The sequence below is a fragment of the Myotis daubentonii genome, chromosome X, assembly GCF_963259705.1.
Source record: "Myotis daubentonii chromosome X, mMyoDau2.1, whole genome shotgun sequence".
In the NCBI taxonomy this organism is placed as follows: Eukaryota; Metazoa; Chordata; class Mammalia; order Chiroptera; family Vespertilionidae; genus Myotis; species Myotis daubentonii.
In genome coordinates, this window is record NC_081861.1 from 64,014,026 (window position 1) to 64,030,646 (window position 16,621).

At 38.9% G+C, this 16,621-nt stretch overlaps 1 long non-coding RNA gene across 1 annotated transcript in view; it reads right to left on the reverse strand.

Annotated features, from left to right (window-relative positions):
* LOC132224158 (uncharacterized) overlaps nucleotides 1–16,621 on the reverse strand; it is a 413,311-nt gene that overhangs the window by 205,664 nt on the left and 191,026 nt on the right. Inside the window, exon 3 of the long non-coding RNA XR_009450609.1 lies at nucleotides 13,769–13,833. This is a non-coding gene — a long non-coding RNA (uncharacterized LOC132224158). The remainder of the gene's footprint in view (nucleotides 1–13,768; nucleotides 13,834–16,621) is intronic.

Consider the following 16,621-nt stretch of genomic DNA (forward strand, 5'->3'; position numbering starts at 1 on the left):
AGTGGTTTTCTGGAGAGTGTGAAGCTGCAGCTACTGGTGAAGCTGTCCAGATGACCATGCTTATAATATCTTGCTTCCTCTTTGCTCTTTTCCTATTATTAATATTATCTAGTTAATTATGAAAATAACATTCTGATCATAAATTTCTAACTGGGCAGTTCATGGTGAGTAGTCATGCCCCAGGCCTGTAACTTTTTAGTAAAACACTTATCTTTGCTTTAAGCAAGTCTTATCCATTGTTTCTGTGTATCTAGGATAACACATCTTTGAAATAAACCAAAAACACCCTCAAGAGACCACAGAATCTTGTTAACTATTAACTATTGGATTGTAATCCAATCCCCACCTTGTTTTTTCCCACCTCAGTGCATAAAAGAAGCTGCAAAACTGCTATTATCCGGAGCATTTGATATCTTGCTCCTCAGCACATGTCATCAATATGACTCAAATAAACTCTTATTAGAATTCTCTACAATGATATCACCTTTACACTAAGGCCTTGGAGAGCATTTTATTTAAATTTTCAACTGACACACATGCACGCGTGCGCACACACACCACATCTCTTTTTCTGCTTTGTTTTTCTTTTCTTAGCATATATCACTATGTAGAATATAAAATATTGGTTTTTTATTTATTAACTGTATCTCCAGCTAGAATGTAAGTTCGATGAGGGTAGGGATTTTTCTCTGTCATGTTCATTGTTGTAGGCCAGGTTCCTTGAGTAGTACCAGGAAGAGAAGGATGACTCAAAATCACAAGAGAATCTTATTAATCGAGAAGGTGGGGACTTAAATCTGCACAGCAAACTTTACTCTTGTTTGTCTTACTTTTTCTGGTCACCTTCCCGTAACTTGCCTCCCCCACACTCTTCTTCCATTTAGCTGAGCACACTAAGTTCTAAGTCTAGGCCAGGGGTGGGGAACGTCTGGCCTGCAGGCTGTATAAGACCGGCCAAATCATTTAATCTGGCCCTGCCAAGGCATTTGGGGTGAGGTAATTAAGTGTTGACCAAATATAGCAAGTTAATTTTTAAGTTGATAATTTTGCATGGCCTGCGAATGATATTACAAATATCTAAATGGCCCTTGGCAAAAAAAAAGGTTCCCCACCCCTGGTCTAGGCCTTCTCTTTGAGTTAGTCAATTTCCCTGGGTTTCTCCCATGGGTATATGAGACACACATATTAATAAACTAATGTTTGTTTTTCTCCTAATTAATCTGTCTTTTGTTACAGGGGCCCCAGCTGAGAAATAGGGGGTCAAAGGGAAAGGATTTTTTCCTCCCCTACACCTGCATATTATAAAGATTTAAAAAGTGAATGTAAACTGATTAGTCATGATAATACAGAAAATTGCATTTAGTGATACAATTATAGCTCTTAGCTTATTCTCCATAATTTCCACTTTATTTTTATGACAAAGCAAATTAGAATTGGAAATAATACCTTCATTAGAATTGGTTCATTCAGTGTCCTGCCTTGCAGATTTTGAAAGAGTGTTTTGAGGGGTACCTAGGGCCATTTGATGATTTCTTTTGAAATTATTGTAGATATGTCTGCTTTTTTCACTAATGAAAATTGACATGTAGCAAACAATTTTTTGTCCCTTTTGCTGCCTTCAAACAGAAAGGCTAAGTTGAGCTGCCATCAGTACCAGCCGTCCATTCATACCCTGATGCTATGCAAGAGCAGACCTCTGATGAGTAAAACTTGATTTGCACTCAAGTTTTCATCCTTTGATCCCTTACTGTGTTCCTGCTTCTCACTGTCAAAAAGCCTCAAAGCCTTGGTTTGGCCAACTTTATAGGCACACAGCGCTGAACTTGATCCCAAATCCACAAAAACAAGTTTTTCCATCTCAGGCACAAGTTCTGCATGTTGTCATTTAGTGATAGATTGCAACTGTCACTACAGTACTGTTTTTCTTTTTTAGAAACAATTCTAAGGTTTGAATAACATAATGATACTTTTTTGTGACAAATGTGCCATAACTTCTACATTCAAATGCATATTTTCCTTAAAAGTAATCGCATTGGGCCAAGATAAACATTTAAAATGCTATTACCATAGTTCAAACATTTCTTAAACCTTTGTTAAATTGCTTTCACAGACAGTTAGTTTGCCAGCAACACAAAAAAACACACCATAAAACCAGTCTCATTACTTTATAGTAACAGGATTAGTCTTTTGGTTCCTTATCCTCTTTACTCACTATTCCCTTATATTTTTTATCCTTTCAATAATTAAGTATCAACCATGAGTAGGTTCTGGAATATAGTAGGCACTCAACCAATATTTGATTAATAAATTGGTTACTGGCCTGCTAACTTTAAATGCTGTAAGTTAACAAAATGGGAATAGTTGATGGATCACTGAAAATGTATATACTGTAATTTGAATCCTGCCAACAGAATAAGGAAGAAGTGTTCTCATTACAGACTTTGCCATCAGAAATGTTGTTGTTACTGGTAGAAGGTAAAGTTTATACACTTCAGAATGTCAGACAAGATATCCAGTGTTCTCCTTTTTTTTGCCATCAAGCGCAGTGTGACACAGAGACTGTTAATGGCTCAGCCAGCATGTGCTCCCTGCTTCCCTTCCTCTTTCTAACAAAGCCCAGATTTTGTCCAGGTACCAATCCCACTTGATGAGGCTGAAAGGAGATGGCTCCTAATTGATCTAAGATATTAGTCTTGCTAGTCCTTTTCTTCTTGCCAAAGATTGATCAGTATAGGCACCAGTACATGACATACATCTGGAAAGGCTTCTGGAAAATGTTTCTTTATTCTGCACCTGAGAACTGTTGCCAGCATCATACTACACGCCTGAGGGAGAGGTCCAGAGACAGAGAACGATCAATTACAGGGCTCCTCAGAGAAGGAGAGACAGAGTCTTGACGTACAATACTAGTGTCTACCTTGCCTATGGATGTCTTCGTATGTGAGATTTAGGACTTATTTTAAAGTCTGTTTAATGCAGGATTCTCTGTTACTTGCAACCAGATAGTCTAACTGATACAGCTCCTGTGTCTCTTGACTCACATTGGGGTGTCCTTCCTTCTCTAACAGATGGCCCTAGCTCAGCGATGAGGAGGCTCTGACCATGACTGGATGGTTGCTCTCCTATGCACTGCTGTGTTTTTTGGTAACTTCAGGTTGCAAGGAACAGCAGCAATTTTAATTTTCCTTGGTCAATGGGGCTCTTGTGAAGAAAAGCAAGAAAGGAAATACAAGAAACCATTTCATTCCTCGGGTAATCCATCCTCACAGTTGACTGGAAGTTCACAGTTAGGATACTATACAATCTTAGTGCACTGAGAGCAACTACGTAGTAAACAACTCTCATGATTCGGGTTCCCTCTTTGGCTTCTACTTCTTCCTACCATGATTCCGCCTGTTTCTACTGCTGCCAAATACTCTCAGTTCTCAATTCATGGCTTTCCACTGCCTGTGGATTCTGCTTTCTTCCTTTTCACTAGGTGCCTTTCAGCTTCTGCTCCACTCTACTGCCTGTGTCTCTTGGCCCTTTCCATGGTGTTTGGAGTTTCAAATCCCCAGGTAAGATAATGACCTCATCTCCAGTATGAACCTGTCTTCATAACTGAGATGGTACCATCATCGAACACAACAGTCCATTGATGGGCCACACTCTCTTGCCACTTTACCGTAACATCTGTTCTCTCCTCAAGTCCAGCTGCCTTTGGGTCAGGTGCCTAACCTGTTCAGTCAGTGCGGCCAAGGTTGCAGTGCCTGGAGGTTTGCTCACAGGAAACTTCTTCCACATGTTTCATACAGAAGATAACTACACATAACAGATGCTTTAGAATACCAGAGTGCCATGGCTTATTTAGTACATTGGCAGGTCAGGAAATGTGAATTGGAGGCATATGACCTTCTTCTTGACCTTTAGAAGTACTCATACTTGAGATGATGTCATGATTTCTTCTTTTTCCTCTACTATTGCTTTCTCTTCCATTTTCCAAACATTTTTACTGGGCCAACTAGCCCTCCACAAGTAGCAGTCTTCTTACCCAGATCCTACTTCCTTTCTACTACCATGATTAACTGTCACACCACAGTTTTCATTTTCTCTACCCAGATCATGATTACCGCTATTCTTTTGGTCAAAACATGGCAAAGAGAGATGTGCGGCCAACCACTGGAAGTTTTTACAAGTGCACTAGTAGGTGGAGGAAGAACTAACATTTATTAAGTAACTACTATGTGCTACGCATTGTACCAAGTGCTTTATGCACTAGGAAAATAGCACTATTGTAGGCAGCTATCATGTCTATCCAGTTTGTGTGTGTGTGTGTGTGTGTGTGTGTGTGAAAAAGTGTCTGTACTAGGCATTTAAAAGTGATTTTAGATGATTATGTTGATGAAGTAGTTTTTTTTTGTGTGTGTGTGTGTGTGTTTATAGTGCTGTTATAAGTGGGATTCGTTTTCCTTAAGAGCAGTCAAAATATATTCCGCGATTTTGTTAATATTATATTGTTTTAGCCCCTTTCCCACTCACTTTGAACACCGAACTTTTCATTCCTGTTTTTAAAAAATGAAGAAGAGGAAAAGAAATTAAGGTAAATATCTTTAGCATGGTTATTTTCCTTGCTACCTTCTCTGATTGTTCAGTTTCTATTTGCATCCTGAATATGCCAGGTGCTGAAAACATGTTCTTTCTAGAGGAGTTATATTTTGAAGTAATTAAAACATCCAAGCTTGCAATTTAAAAAAATTGCTTGTAGTGCTATAAGGGCTAATTTTTCAGACACAGAAATAGTTGAAGAAAAGTTACTTTTAGAAAATAAGATAAAAGCTCCAACCCAGGAAGCAGATAGTTATTATCATGCTGATTTGTAAGACAAAATAAAAGGAGGGAGAGAGGGAGAGAGATATAGAGGTAAGACCATTTATAAGTAAAGCAATATCTGTCTCAAGGCTATTCTGAAACAACCACACAATTCACTTACAGGTTTATTTCTATCTGTCTATTTTTCTTTCTCCTATATTATGGTGCCTGTCACTAGACATAGATATAAGCCTGAAATTGCATTATCGAAGTTGCTTTCTCAATTACCTTTCTAAGATAATTACCTTTGTACTAGAGAGTTTTAAAAATCAATAGAGTGTTCTAGGCAATATCTTTGTAACAGTTAATTAATATTACAACTCCTGTTAATAAACAATTGTTCTGCTTAGTAAAAATAAGTATTGGGGGCACACTTTTAATGTTCCCCAACCAATAAGAAAAGCATTTGGGTAAAGTATATTTATTGAAGGATATCATTTAATATAAGTGCCCATTTCTGATAGAGCTGAGAACAGACTCCACAAACACCAAAGGTAACAACTGAAGGTAACAAGGAATAAAGTTGCCATTAATTATTTTAATATCAGGGCCTCTCTAAATATTCTAACATGTCTTTAGTCTGTGATTTGATTTATTTTAGCTTGTTCATCATTATAATCTTTTAATACCAATAATTCTATAAGTATTACTTGATACAATGGCAAGTTATATAATATACCAATTGTAGTGATAAAAATAATGATTTCAACTCTTCTGATTCTGATCAGTACATGTTAATGATTGGTCAAAAAAAACCCTGACTATCTATAACTGGCCTCAAATAGTTCAACCTTAGAATAAGGATAGACACTGAAGGTATTAGTCAGATCTATATGTGGAACAACCAATACAAATGAATTACTAAGAAGTTTGCAAATATGGAAGTTCTATAATAGATATTAATAATAAGTGTAGATAGGCACTTGTAATTGTAACTTTGGATGAATATTTCATGGGTTGACGCCTCTTTTATATTGGAGTTTGCTCAGATTTTTCCAAAACAGCTCCCTGTTCATTGATATCTTTAATTCTATTTGACAGAAGGAGTCAAAACCTTTCCTTCAACAGATTGTTCAGTAACCTTCACCAAATAACCATTAATTAAGCAATTAAAGTAAATTCGAGGGAAAAAGAATTTTGAAAAGAGAATATAATTAACTCAAAAGATAGTTTAAAAATAGTTTTCTAGCACTTCAGTCATTATTGACCAAAAACTTCCTAGGGGATATTAACAATGCATCTGATAGTTGCCAAGGAAACCTTAACCTTTCCTGAGAATGTCTGCCCTTCTGTATTGTACCTGATTGTCAGAATAACTTCAGCAACTGATTATAACTGAGCCATTTTCAACAGCAAGCTTTTTCTTGTCAATCCCATTTCAAAGTATAAGCTTGAGTATTCAGGATATCTTGCTCTGTGTTTGTATTTGCATTTCTGATGATTTGTACTTCAAATATGGGAGTTCTTTAGTAACGGTTTCCCCAGTCAGTCTTTGGAATTGTGTGTGACAAATCAGTACTCATTTAGAGACAAGGAACAGAGGTGCCTAATGTTTTTATTGTGTAAGAATGATCCTATCAAAAAACTTACTGGCTTCCATTTTTTTTCAGAATGTGTCTTAGTTCGTTTGGGCTGCAATAACAAAATACCACAGACTGGGTGGCTTATAAACAATCACCATTCATTTCTCACAGTTCAGGAGGCTGGAATTCTGAGATCAGACTGTTGGTGTAGTCAGGCGAGGGCCCCGCTACAAGTTGCAGACTTCTCATTGTAGCCTCACATGGCAGAAGGGGGAGGGACTCTCTAGGGCTTCTTTTATTGGGCATTGATCCCATTCATGAGGGCCCCACCTTCATGACCTCCTCACCCCCCAAGGTCCCATCTACTAACATATCACATTGGGCATAGTAATTTTGAGGGGTATAAACATTCAGACACTAGCACAGCATAACAACTAGTCAAACATCTAGCACTACTTAAATAGTAGTCTGTGTTTTTAAAGTGGCACTATTTAAACACGGTCTTCGTTTTCACGTGTGTCGATTAACCAGAGCCATGAACTTCTGATCTGAGGTCACAGAAAAAGCACCAGCTATGGAGTCATGGTACGTGGTTATACCCCTTACCAGGTGTGTGACCTTAGCCAAGCTAATTAGTTGATCTCAATTTCTTCATCTATTAAATGGCAGAGATACTATCAACTCCTAGGGATGTTGGGAGAATGAAATAGCAGTTCATGCAGAGCACCTGACATGGTTAACATACTAAGCATTCAAAATCTAGTAACTCACTATTGTTAAGGAGTATATGTCATATGAATACACACTTTGTACTCTGAATACTGACTTGAGGATTTTGATCTTTAGAAATATATTATAGTGTTAAGAGAACAACATATCTGATATTAGTACCATGCTGGAGATTTCAAGACATATGTAATATTAGGAGGCTTTAAATTAAAAAAGGGGGGGGCACAGTATAATCTTTGGGAAAAACGGACAGAATTATTTCCCTCTGTAATAGAGCAAATTATATCCATGCAAATTCTGCTAATCGCATATCCAAACAGGGGGAGGTTACCAATGAAAAGAAAGGTATCGAGGAATGATACAATAACTAGATCATTGCTCTGTGTGTTTGAGAAGACTTGAAATGAGATAAAAGCAACAACATTGTAGATAAAAAATTGAGTTGTTTTTTAATATTGTTCTCTTTTTAATATTAACACAAATAATGAATTATTTGTGTATGTCAAAATTCAAGGAAAACCAAAAATAACAACAAAAACCACCCAGACCAAGTATTTGTCACTAGGCTATCCAGGTCCCTGAGACTTATTTTCTGTCTTCTTTCTCTGTGGTTGAGCCTACTACAAAGGCATTTACTAGTACAGGCATTCATGTAAATGTTAAAATACTATTCAAGTATGACAATGTTTATGTAAAGAACCAACAAAACAGGTACTTTCCCCAACTTCTTTCATGTCATGTTTTGTATAGATTTAGTGGGTTTTTTTCTGGAGTCCATGAATGAGTCTAAGATAATTTTTTTATTGTAGTTAAATATACATAGCATGGCCAGCCAGCATGGCTCAGTAGTTGAGTGTCAACCTATGAACCAGGAGGTCATAGTATGATTCCCAGGGCGTAGGCTCAATCCCCATTGTGGGATGTGCAGGGGGCAGCCCATCAGTGATTCTCTCTCATCATTGATGTTTCTATCTCTCTCTTCCTCTCTGAAATCAATAAAAATATACATTTTAAAAATAAATAAATTATACATAACATAAAATTAACCTTTTTAACAATTTAACTGTACAACTCAGTGGTGTTAAGTACATTTACATTATTGTGCAGTCATTGCTACTATCCATCTCCAGAACTTATTTTTAATCTTCCAAACATTAAACAAGAACTTCCCGTTAAGTCAGTGGCTCTCAACCTTCCTAATGCTGTGACCCTTTAATACAGTTCCTCATCTTGTGGTGACCCCCAATTTCATTGTTACAAATTGAACATAATTAAAGCATAGTGATTAATCACAAAACAATATGTAATTATATATGTGTTTTCCGACGGTCTTAGGCGACCCCTGTGAAAGGGTCATTCGACCCCCAAAGGGGTCACGACCCACAGGTTGAGAACCGCTGCTTTAAGTAATAACTCCCCATACTCATTTCCCTCTAGTCCCTGGTAACTACTATTCTACTTTCTATCTCTATGAGTTTTATATTTTAGGCACCTCATATAAGTAGAGTCATACAATATTTGTTCTTTTGTGTATGTGGCTTTTTCACTTAGCATAATGTTTTCAAGGTTCATCTCAGTTGTATCATGTATTAGAAGTTCTTTCCTTTTTAAGGTTAAATGATATTCTGTTGTATGATATACTAAATTTTGTTTATCCCATTTATCCATCAATGAACATTAGTATTATTTTCACCTTTGGGTTATTGTGAATGAATATTGGTATACAAATACATGGTTGGCCCCTACTTTCATTTCTTTTGGATATACACCCAGAAGCAGAATTGCTGGACATATGGTAAATCTATGTTTATGTTATTGAAGGCACTGTATTGCGTGTTCTTAGCACCTGCATCATTCTACATTCCCACCAGCAATGAACAGGGTTCCAGTTTCTCCACATACTCACTAATATTTATTTTCTGTTGTTGTTTTTAAAAATATCACATGCTCTCACTCATTTGTGGAATATAATGAACAACATAAACTGATGAACAAAAATAGAACCAGAGTTATAGAAGCATTGAACAGACTGTCCAACCTATGAGGGAAGGTGGGGGGCGGGAGGAGGTGAGGGGTAAGAGATCAACCAAAGGACTTGTATGCATGCATATGAGCATAACCGATGGACACAGACGGGGAGTGGGTAGTGAGGGCATGTGCTGGGGGGTGGGAAGTGGTCAATGGGGGGGGGAGGTTTATGTAATACTTTAAACAATAAAGAATTTAAATTAAAAAAAAATCCACACGCAATAGCCCTGCTAATAGGTGTAAAGTAACATCATGTGGCTTTGATTTGCATTTCCCTCATGATCAGTGATGATGAACATCATTTTTCAATTGAATGGTTTATTTGTTGTTGAGTTGCAGGAGTTCTCTATATATTCTGAATAATTAACCCCTTAGCAAATATATTATTTCTCCCATTCTATTAGTTGCCTTTTCACTCTCTTCAGAGAGTCTGTCCATTGATATATAAAAGTTTTTAATTTTTTAAATTAATTTTTTAGAGAGAGAGGAAAGGAGAGGGAGAAAGAGAAACATCAATCAGTTGCCTTCTGCATGCCCCCTACCAGGGATGGAGCCTGCAACCCAGCATGTGCCCTGACCGGAATCGAACTGGCAACCTTTCCTTGCATGGGATGATGCCCAACCAACTGAGCCACACCAGCCAGGGCAAAAGTTTTTAATTTTTATAAACACCATTTATCTGTTCTCTTTTGCTGACCACTTTTATGGTTTCATATTTAAGAAATTGCCAACTCCAATGTCATGAAACTTTCCCCTCTATTTTCTCCTAGAGATTTATAGTATTAGCACTTACATTTAGGTGTATTACATTGGTGTATTACATTGATTTTCGGTGTTGAAATGTCCTCTCATTCATTCCAAGAATAAATCCTACTTGTTCCAGGTGTATAATCCTTTCAATTTGCTACTGAATTCAGTTTGCTAGTATTTGGTTGAAGGTTTCTGGGTCAGTATTCACAAGGGATATTGATCTGTGATTTTCTTGTCTTGTTTCTGTCTGGCTATGGGATCAAGGTGATGCTGGGACTCATGAAATGTGTTAGGAAGTGTCCCCTTCTCTTCAATACTTTGGAAGAGTTTGAGAAGGACTGGTGTCAATTCTATTTTAAATATTTGGTAGAAATCACCAGTTAAGCCATCTGGCCCAGGGCTTTTCTTTGTTGGGAGGTTTTGAGTGATTCAGTCTTTTTACTAGTTATAGTTCTATTCAAATTTTCTATTTCTTCAAGATTCAGGCTTAGTAGGTTATTTATTTTTGGAACTTGTGCATTTCATCTAGGTCAGTGGTTCTCAACCTTCTGGCCCTTTAAATACAGTTCCTCACGTTGTGACCCAACCATAAAATTATTTTCATTGCTACTTCATAACTGTAATGTTGCTACTGTTATGAATCGTAATGTAAATATCTGATATGCAGGATGGTCTTAGGCGACCCCTGTGAAAGGGTCCTTCAACCGCCAAAGGGATTGCGACCCACAGGTTGAGAACCGCTGATTCTAGGTTATCCAATTTCTTGACATACAATTGTTTATAATACTCTTTTTATAATCTATTTTTGTTTCTGTGAAATTGGTAGGAATACCCCCACTTTCATTTTCGACTTTGCTCATTTAAGTCTTTTTTTTTCTTAGTCAACCAAGGTGAAGATTTCTATATTTTAATGATCTTTTTTAAAAAGCCACTTTGGGTTTTTGTGGTTTTTCTCTGTTGTTTTTCTATTCTCTGTTTTGTTTTTCTACACTCTAATCTTTATGATTTCTTTCCTTCTCTTGCTTTAGGTTTAATTTTTTTCTAGTTCCTTATCGTGTAAAGTTAGGTTGTTGATTTAAAATGTTTCCTTTTTTAATGTAAACATTTATAGCTATAAATTTCCCACTTAGCACTGCTTTTGCTGCATCCCATATGTTTTGGTTTATTGTATTTTTATTTTCATTTGTCTTAAGGTATTTTCTAACTTCCCTTCTGATTTCTTCTTTGACCTGCTGGTTGTTTAAAAGCATGTTTTTGCCTGACTGGAGTGGCTCAGTTGGTTAAGCGTTGTCCTGTGCACCAAAGGATTGCCGTTTTGACTCCCAGTCAGGGCACACACCCATTTGCCAGTTTGCAGCTTCCATCCCCAGTCGCCTGATGTTTTTCTCTCACATGGATGTTTCTCTCTCTCTCTCTCTCTCTCTCTCTCTCTCTCTCTCTCTCTCTCTCCTCTCTCTCTCTCTCTCTCTCTCTCTCTCTCTTCCTCTCTCAAAGCATGTCTCTGTGGGAGGATTAAAAAAGAGAGTGTGTAATGGAAGACAGTATGGAGCTTCCTAAAAACTAAAAATGGAACTCCCATTTGACCCTGTGATCCCACTTCTAGGAATATATCCCAAGAAACCAGAAACACCAATCAGAAAGGATATATGCACCCATATGTTCATAGCAGCACAATTCACCATAGCTAAGATCTGGAAACAGCCCAAGTGCCCATCAGTAGATGAATGGATTAGAAAACTGTGGTACATCTACACGATGGAATACTATGCTGCTGTAAAAAGGAAGGAACTCTTACCATTTGCAACGGTATGGATGGAACTGGAGAGCATTATGCTAAGTGAAATAAGCCAGTCAATGAAGGAAAAATACCACATGATCTCACTCATTCATGGATAATAAAGACCATTATAAACTTATGAACAAAAATAGAGACAGAGGCAGAGCTGCCTCAAACAGACTGTCAAACTGCAGCAGGAAGGCCGGGGAGGTTAGGGGGGCAGAAGGGGGGGTAAGAGATCAACTGAAGGACTTATATGCATACATATAAGCATAACCAATGGACATAAGACACTGGGGGGTAGGGGAGGCTGGGGTATTGTCAAGGGTGGGGGAAAAAAGGAGACATATGTAATACCCTTTGTAATACTTTAAGCAATAATAAATAAATAAATAAATAAATAAATAAATAAATAAATAAATAAAAGAGAGCGTGTGTATTGTTTTATTTCCATGTATTTGTGAATTTTCTGACTTTCCACCTATTGATGACTAGTTTCATTCCAATGGAATGGGAAAAGACACTTTGTATGATTTCGGTTTTAAGACTTATTCTGTAGCCTAACATTTGGTCTATCCCGGAGAATGTTCTGTGTGCACTTGAGAAAAATGTGTATTCTGGTGCTATTGGGTAAAGTATTCTGTATATGTCTGTTGAACTCATTTGATTTATATTCTTCAAGTCCTCAGTGTCCTTGTTGATCTTCTGTCTGGTTTATCTATCCATTGTTGAAAGTGGAGTATTGAAGTTTCCAATAATTATTGTATATATGTCTATTTCTTCCTTTATTCCTGTCAATGTTTGTGTAATGTATTTTGGAGGTCACATGTTTGATGTGTAAATGGTGAATTGGCTCCTTTACCAATACAATATGCTTTTTTTGTCTGTTGTAATAGTTTTTTTTATTTTAGGCCTATTTTGTCTGATACTAGTATAGCCATCTCAGCCCTTTTGGTTACTACTAGTATTGAATTATTTTTATATCCTTTATCTTCAACCTATTTGTGTCCTTAGATCTAAAGTTAGTCTCTTCTGGACAGCAATTAGTTAAATCATTTGTTTTGTTTTTAATCCATCCTGCCAATCTATGTCTTTTGATTGAGCAGTTTAATCCATTTAATTACTGATAAAATGGGCTGGCATTTGCCATTTTGTTACTTTTTTTATTTGGTATGGCTTATATCTTTTGTGTTCTTTATTTCCAGCAGAGCTCTTATAAAGTTATATTGGCCATTTTTTTCTGTTTGATTTCTATGTTTCAAATAGAGGCCTGGTGCACAAAAATTTGTGGACTTAGTGCGGGGAAGGGGGTCCCCTCTTGCAGTCTGGGACCCCTCGTAGGATGTTCATCTGCTGGCTTAGGCCCACTCCCTGGGGATTCGGGCCCAAGCTGGCAGTCAGACATCCTTCTGGCAGCCCAGCAGCCCTTGGGGGATGTCCACTTACCAGCAGAGAGCAGACCTAAGCTGCAGTCGGATATCCTTAGTGCTGCTGAGGAGGCAGGAGAGGCTCCCGCCACCACCACTGTGCTGGCAGCCATCAGCCTGGCTTGTGGCTGAGCAGAGCTCCCCCTGTGGGAGCGCACTGACCACCAGGGGACAGCTCCTGAATTGAGCAACTGCAGGGAGCCGGGCCATCCTTGCTTTTTCAAGGGACCTGGCATATATGGCATACTGTTCTTAATATGTTTGCTCACCTTCTTGGCACTATGTGTTTTAACCAAGGTCACCTCTCTGAGAAAGGTTGTTTCCCCAGGTAGGGATTTTCCCCTGAAGTTAGGGAGGGAATAAAACCCCTTAACTAAGTGCCAGGCGGGTAATTAATCACTTTAACTACGAATAATCATGCTTAAGCTACATAATCTTTACTCCCTGGAATGGAGATAAGAAACACCCTAACCTTTGGAATAGAGATTGATGGGATTGGAATCAACTGGTATAAATACAGATGTAACAAGACAACAGGACACAGAACCTAGACACAGAACCTAGAGACAGAACCTAGCGAGAGAACATGGCAAAAGATCCTGGACAGAAACTGGCCTCAGAACCTAGAGACAGAACTTAGCGAGAGAACATGGCAAAAGATCCTGGACAGAAACTGGCCACAGAACCTAGAAACAGAACCTAGTGAGAGAACCTGGCTGAAGAACCTAGAGACAGAACCTAGTGAGAGAACCTGGCTGAAGAACCTAGAGACAGAACCTGGCTACAGAACCTGGATAGAACATGGCAAGAGAACCTGACTAGAACCTGGTGACTGAACCTGGCTGGAGAACCTAGTGAGGGAACATGGCTACAGAACCTGGCTGGAGAACCTGGAGAACCTGGCTGGAGAACCCAGCAAGAGAACATGGACACAGAACCTGGCTGGAGATCCTGAACAGAACTTCGCTGGAGATCCTGACCAGAACTTGGTTAGAGATCCTGGCTAGGCTGCTGATCAACTGAATGCTGTCTCCATGTCATTCCTTCTTCGCCGACTACGTCCACACCTTTGGGGACCCCTGGACCTGCTGGGGCAGGACCCCAGCAAGCAACTGCCCCCTGCTGGTCAGTGTGTGTCATAGTGCCCAGTCATTCCCAGTCTTTCTGCTGTTAGGGTCAGTTTGCATATTACCCTTTTATTATATAGAATAGAGGCCTGGTGCACGGGTGGGTGCTGGCTGGTTTGCCCTGAAGGGTATCCCAGATCAGGGTGTGGGTCCCACTGGGGTGCCTGGCCAGCCTGGGTGAGGGGCTGATGGCTGTTCGCAGGCTGGTCAAGCCCCCCCCCCCAGTGGGGACCCTCACTCCATGGAGGTTTGGCCAGCCTGGATGAGGGGCTGATGGCTGTTTGCAGGCTGACCACACCCCCTTTAGGGTGGGGGGTCCCCACTGGGGTGCCTGGCCAGTCTGGGTGAGGGGCTGATGGCTGTTTGCAGGCTGACCACACCCCCTTTAGGGTGGGGGGTCCCCACTGGGGTGCCTGGCCAGTCTGGGTGAGGGGCTGAGGGCCATTTTCAGGCTGGCCAAGCCCCCTGGTGATGGAAGCTCCCAGCCTCTCCTTTTTTTCTTTTTTTTAAATTCTGGGATTTATTTACCTTCTATAATTGAAACTTTTTAGCCTTGAGTGGAGCTCAGAGCCTGCCATGGCAGGCTGGAAGCTTGGCTACCTCCATCACTGGGGCAACCAAGCCTCCTGCTCGCTCCAGCTTAGTGGTCATGGCAGGCTGAAAGTAGGTATCTGGGGTTTATTTATCTTCTATAATTGAAACTTTGTTGCCTTGAGTGGAGCTCAGAGCTGGCTGCAGCAGGCAGGAATCTTGGCTTCCTCCATCACTGGGGCAACCAAGCCTCCTGCTTGCTCCAGCTCCATGGCTGCTGGCCGCCATCTTGGTCAGATTAATTTGCATATAGTCACTCTGATGGGATGGTGGGCATGGCTTAAAGCATAGCAAAGGTACAGTCAATTTGCATGTTTGTCTATTATTAGTGTAGATGTGAGAACAAAGGATTGGAATTGTAAAACCACTTAGGTGTTTGTTTCTGATTGGTTTGAACAGTAAAGAAAGTGTCCATAGCTTTTATTAAATTCTTAAAGGGAATATATTTAATTTTTTTTCCTGATTGTAAAAGTAATATATGCTTCTCAAACAATCTACAGCTCACAAGGCAACAGAGAAGTTTTATTAAACTATGAATAATCAGATCAGCCCTAGCTGGTTTGGCTCAATGGATAGAGCATTGGCCTGCAGACCAAAGGGTCCCAGGTTCGTTTTGGTCAAGGGCACATACCTTGGTTGCAGGCCCCTCCCCTTCCCTGACCCTGGTCAGGGCTTGTGCAGAGGCAACCAATAGATGTGTTTGTCTCACATCGATGGTTCTCTCTGTCTTTCCTTCTCCCTTCCACTCTCCCTAAAAATCAATGGAAAAATATCCTAGGGTGAGGATTAACAAAATAAAAACAAAGCAAAAAAAACACAAAAAGCAGATCATTATGTTACATATATTCATAGTTAGTGAACCCAGTGACTTACGTTATTCCAGAGCATACATAAAAAGGGAAATCTTCCAAATTCACTTTAAGAGATTAACTTAACCTTGAAATCAAAATTTAAAAAAAACTTTTTTATAAAAGGAAAACTATAGACATTAACATATATACATGCATGGAAACAGCATAGACGCTTCTGTGTTTCTTCTGTCAAACCAGACTTCCACTTTCAGAGACTGATTTAAACCATTTTGTAGGCCAGCCCAAGCTAGATCAGTTCCAATCTTATATCTCCAGCCTTATCCTCATCACATACTATTAGAGCTTTCTGCATCTCTCATAGCTAAGTACATCTAGTTTATGGTGATTTTCAAAGACCATGCTTTTATTCATCTTGTTTATGAGCAAAATACATAGCCTACATAGTTTATTCTTCTAATAATGTATCACTTTATATGTGATGCTAGAAAACATATTTTTGTTAGTACCTTAAAAATTGAGTGTGTTTATTAATTTTCATTCTTTAACAGAGTGGGGCCATCCTGACATGATTCTCTACAGAGTATTTTTAAATTGGGTCCATGAACTCTATGAACTTATATACAGAATTCTTTATCAGTAGTGTGTGTGTGTATTCATGCACACACATTCATATGCACATTTTTCTATAAAGTTTGTTGCTTTCCTCATATTTTCAATTTCCAATGAGTGAAGAACTAGATTAGAGGCATTGTCAGATTCTCCAAAGGGTTGTATCCTCAACCTCCAATTAAGAACCACTTGTTAATTTAGATTAATTCATGAAAACCTAGTAACCTATGAAGGTATTGGAGAAAATTGGGTGGATCCCTGCCATAGTTTTCACAAATTGTCTCTGAGTGCCTTGACACAGAATCCTGGATGGCCTAGCATTTCTTATGATTTTATATTCTCTTAAGTAATTTACTTCCTCTTATCTAATTTACTTCCATACTACAGAGATTTTTCACAG